This window comes from Styela clava, chromosome 2 (assembly GCF_964204865.1).
Source record: "Styela clava chromosome 2, kaStyClav1.hap1.2, whole genome shotgun sequence".
In the NCBI taxonomy this organism is placed as follows: Eukaryota; Metazoa; Chordata; class Ascidiacea; order Stolidobranchia; family Styelidae; genus Styela; species Styela clava.
Window position 1 is genome coordinate 161,292 of NC_135251.1, and position 4,896 is coordinate 166,187.

The window sequence follows — 4,896 nt, forward strand, 5'->3', positions numbered from 1 at the left end:
TCAACATGCTTTCCCGTCAGAGAGGAACGAAGCTTACTGCTTATATTTCCAGCAGTGGAAAATACACGTTCGCAAGACGTAGATGTTGCTGAAATACATAGTAACTTCAGTGCCATTCTCGCGAGGTTCGGGAATCTACTTTAATTTTTTTTCCCACCATTTTAGCGTTTTTTTTCTCCATCTTGAATTCTTTTCTCTGTTAGATATTGGTCAAGTTCGCAACTGATAGATATCGTCTCGGATTCACTTGATGAATCGCATCTGCGCCAAACGCCAGGTCGACCAGTCTTGACAACGCAGATATTGATCCTGCCTGTGTTTCCGTGTCTATTGCCGAAGTAGATGTTGTTAAGGTGTTGGCAGTTCCCACAGATTGCGCTAAGTCGACAACACTTGTGTTTTCAAAAACGTTTAATCTTCTAGCTTTGAGTCTGGGATCAAGAGCAGTGGCTTTCCATGCCACACCTATTGCATCATCGGTGAATCGCGTGGCCATTTCTTCTGCCACTTTGTCACAAGAAGCTTTGACAGCGCCGGACTCGTTGAAGACTTTTACCGGGAGATGCTTCTTTGGGCCTTTTATATATGGATTTATTACAGAAATTGAAGCGTGTTGTTCTCCACCTAAAAAGTCAGTGACTGCAGCAAATGGTTTCAAAACGGGAGCGAGCTGCCGCTTACCTTCCAATCACTGGCTTTAGGAGCAATAGTTTGGGCAGTACTCAGTTTCGCTATATTCTCGTCACTTAGTACCCCATTACAGGCCACTGCATTTCGGTGAGACGCTCGACCATGACGAATGTGGTATTCCATTTGGTACTGGCATCAATTGCCAGCTTTTTGAATGGAACTTGCATGCTCTCACATTTTTTTTTCAGTGATGATGTAGCAAGTTCAGACCGCTTGAAATGTTGAACTAATCTTCTTGCAGCCGCGAGCGTTCGCTGAATGACAGACAAATTAAAGCCTCGATTGAGGCATAATTGCAAGGTGTGAGCGCAACAACTTATCTTATACCAGCCAAATTTCTCTTTGAGGATACGTTTTCAGGCTTTCATGTTTGATCCATTGTCACTGACGGCTCCAACAACAATGAATGGATTGATTTGGAAATCTTGCAAAATTTCCTCCACCCAGCACGCAATATTTTCACCAGTGTGCCTCTCGTCTAGTGGTCTAACTCCAAGAACGCATGGACATAGTTGTAATGTGCAATCTATGTAATGACCAGTCACTCCGAGAAATGATACATGTTTACGCTAGCCCATGCGTCGAACGTCAATGATAAGCATGAGACTTCGCTTAGCCGTTTTCGTAAAATATTTTTACTCTGTTCAAAATTCGCCTGCTGAACGTGCGTCGGGATGACATTTCATATTGTGGTTCAAGATAGGCTACGAGATTAGAGAAGTTCTCACCTTCAACGACAGAGATTAGCCCCATGTCCCCCGCAATGACGTTAGGTATTAATTCTGTGATTTTTTCTTGCCTAGTTGGCGTCATGAGAGAAAAATCCAATTTTGCCTGTTTTTTTTGCCTTGAACCACCAGCGACCGATGAGCTTGGATCATCTTTGGTATCTGCGGTGCCACCGTCATCATTATCTGTACTTAAATTTATCCATCTGTGTTTCAATTTGAGATGATTTAAAAGATTTGCAGTGCTACCATAATAAGCAAAATTAGACTTGCACCATTTACAAGTAGTTTTTCGGCCGCACCCATCAGGCCTGGGCTCGCTGAAATGCTTCCATATCTGTGATTTTCCCCCCATCCTTGAACTTACTGCAGTATGTATTAAGCCGCGCAATGCGTTTCGGCTTGGTAAGAGTTAGCACGCGTCGGTGCTTCGAGGCGTTGCACTCAGGGTTGCCAGACCCAAGCGATAAAAAAAAGCCCAAATCAATGGAACAAAAAAGCCAAAAATTTGACTGATCGCAAAATTTGTTTAAAAAAAGGTAAATTTGTCACATCAAAATTTCCTCTTCAAATAGATTGTCCTCTTCATTGATAACAGATTCATCGGACGATTTCGTAGAATATAAAATGTTAGAATTGAATCTGTTCAACATTTCAGCTGAGGGGACAAATTCCCTGCAGCACCTATTGAACGATAAAAGATCTGCTCTGATTCGTATTATTGCCTCCAACAATTGTAACTGAAGCCTGTTTCTTGCCTTCGTCTTTATGCTAGTTAATAAATAAAAAATCCTTTCCACTACGGCATTGCTAATAGGTGTTATAAGGCAAGTTAATGCAAAAGTGGCGAGCTCTTTGAATTGCGGATTTTCTATTACTCCTTTCCAGAATTGCTCAGTGTTTCGGGGTAGCCCCTTTTCTCTGAACTGTTTTTCTTCCTTCCAATCAATAAAAGGTAATTTCCTGTACTGGTCTTCAATAATAGCCTGATTTTCCCCGGTAAGGTGCAAAAACGGCAACTTTGAAAATATTGGCCTCGAAACCTGGTTCAAAATTATTTCGGGACTGAAATTAGTTAGATCTTTAAACAAATTTCTTGATGAAGGAAGTCGCTTTTTAACTTGATCAAGGGCTTCTTCAAGCATGGATAAACATCTTTCTTTTATGGACAAAATAATATGTTGGCATTCATTGGTGTTCGAATTCTTCCTAATATAGACATCACACTCTGCCAGGAATTTGGCGCCAAAATCGATTTCATAAATATATTTTTTCTTATTGTCAATATCATATATCCTGCTACTCAGACTTTTATAGTGCATTAATAACTCATCGTGTAATTCGTGAGGATCTGCCTTAGTTTTCTGAAAGAGGCTATTCAATTTCTCAAATTCCTGCACTAGAGGGGTTGCAAAATGAAAATATAAATAGTTTTTCTGATCTAGAAGCATTTCCTTTATAATTCGTGCCTTATATTTACTTCCAAAATTTCCTTGAGCTAATTCAGCTGAAATAAAGTATGCTTTGAGCTCTTCCCAATTAATCAATATATTGAACATCACTTTTCCTCGGACAAGCCAGCGAGTAGAAGACGTTTTTTCGAAAGAAAGTGGTGCTCTTCTAGCTATCTCAAATTCTGTTGCAGAGTTCATAATCTTAAATAAATCTTTAAATGCTTCTCGTCTCAAATTGCTATATCGAAACCAATTTGGTATCTCTTTCAACAAAAATCCAATGCTCGAAGGTAATTTTGATACCGCATATTTGACACACAACGCTAATGAATGACAAACGCACTTGTATTGTGCACATAGATGGGATACATCTTTAATTCTGGACCAAACTGAATTGTTGCACCCAACCATATTTGCGGCACCATCTGATGCAAAACCAATGCAATTTTCCAAGTTTTGATTGCAGCTTTTTATCTCCTTGTAAATCAGGTTGAATATGTTATCTCCAGTGGCTTCTTGGACTGGAATCAAACTTAAAAAACTAGTAGTAATTTGATTTGTAATATCGTTGAGGTACCTAACTAAAATACACAAATACTTCTGTGGATTCATCAACGATGAGTGTATACTTTTTGTTTTGCACATTTCGAATTAGATCAGATTTCAATTCTGGTGAAATAATATTTTTTATTAAGGCTATACACTTTGTCCTGTGTAATTTTAAATGACCAAGAGTGCTGCCACTTCCATGGGATACCATTATTTCACTCATGTGATCAATGGTGCTTATGGCACTATGGCAGGACATGCTAACAGCAGTTTGTAGTTCAGCTATTTTGACTTTGTCATCAATTTTTGTTCCCATTGTTTTTACTGGAAGGGTTTTTTGTGAAGAAGATGGTGTATTCCTCTTGTGTTTTTCAGTTGCCTCATGACTTGTCAGATTGGAAAGTCTTGACACAATAGTACATCTGCACAATTTGCAATATGCTGAGTTGAAACCATCAGTTGATTTGGTGAGCCATACAAATGTCGTCTCCCATTGAGAATTGTATTTTCGGTTGCTTTCATAAGTTGATTTCCACTTTGGCATAATGCAGTAATGATAGATTTAAAAGTAAGAAGTAAATATTGAACGTGAGAACCCGAATCACTCGACAATAAACATAAGCTGACATCTAGAGTCTCTAGACTATATTCATATAATATTTGTGAAAATATCTAAAGACCAAATAATAAAGAAAAATATTGACCGATAGCACAGTTTTCCACAGTTCAATATATACAATACCTGGCGCCGCTTGATTGAATCTAATGTACCTTAAAAACTTTTAAACCTAATATAGATATAGAAAAAATGTTGATGCAAAATTCAGAGTATTTTGGGCATTTTAAATTTTCAAAATAAAATACATGTTCTAAACTATCACCAATATTAAAATCATCCAACCATTGGCCGCTTACAGGTTACAGTTACAGCGCTCAGAGCTGGAGAAACTAATTTTGATTACCGTACTGCAACTAAACTAAAGCTCCCGGAAGACCTAATCCAGTAATCGCAATTGAGTTATTTGATTTACGAATATTTTTTGAGAAAACAATTTAAAAACTGACAAATAACATGTAAAACTATGAAAAAACGAGGCAAAGTTTACAGCCATAGGGCATATGCTAACCAAGTATTTGCCTGAGCAACAGGCGCAAAAGTTTCTAAGCGTCTGCAGAAATTTCCTTTGTTACGTTATAGTCTATTAAATTCTGATTGGTTACGAAAATGAAAAAGGAAATTGATGCTTGGGTAAACATTCAAATATAAAGTACCGTAACTAAGCAATAGACTATTCTTGTACACTGAATATAGATTCCTATGATTTCAAAAAATGACATTGGCGTGGTCATAAAAAAGCCAAACTGAAAATCTGACGCCAAACGTGTTTGAAAAAAGCCAGATTTGGCAAATTTGGCGTTAAAAAAGCCAATCTGGCAACCCTGGTTGCACTGGATGTCTAATTCAATTTTGACGT

The 4,896-nt window shown here is 38.1% G+C and overlaps 1 pseudogene; it reads right to left on the reverse strand.

Moving 5' to 3' along the window:
* Window positions 1–1,946: 1,946 nt before the first annotated feature.
* LOC120335062 (uncharacterized) lies at window positions 1,947–4,085 on the reverse strand (annotated as a pseudogene).
* Between the last annotated feature and the right edge of the window lie 811 nt (window positions 4,086–4,896).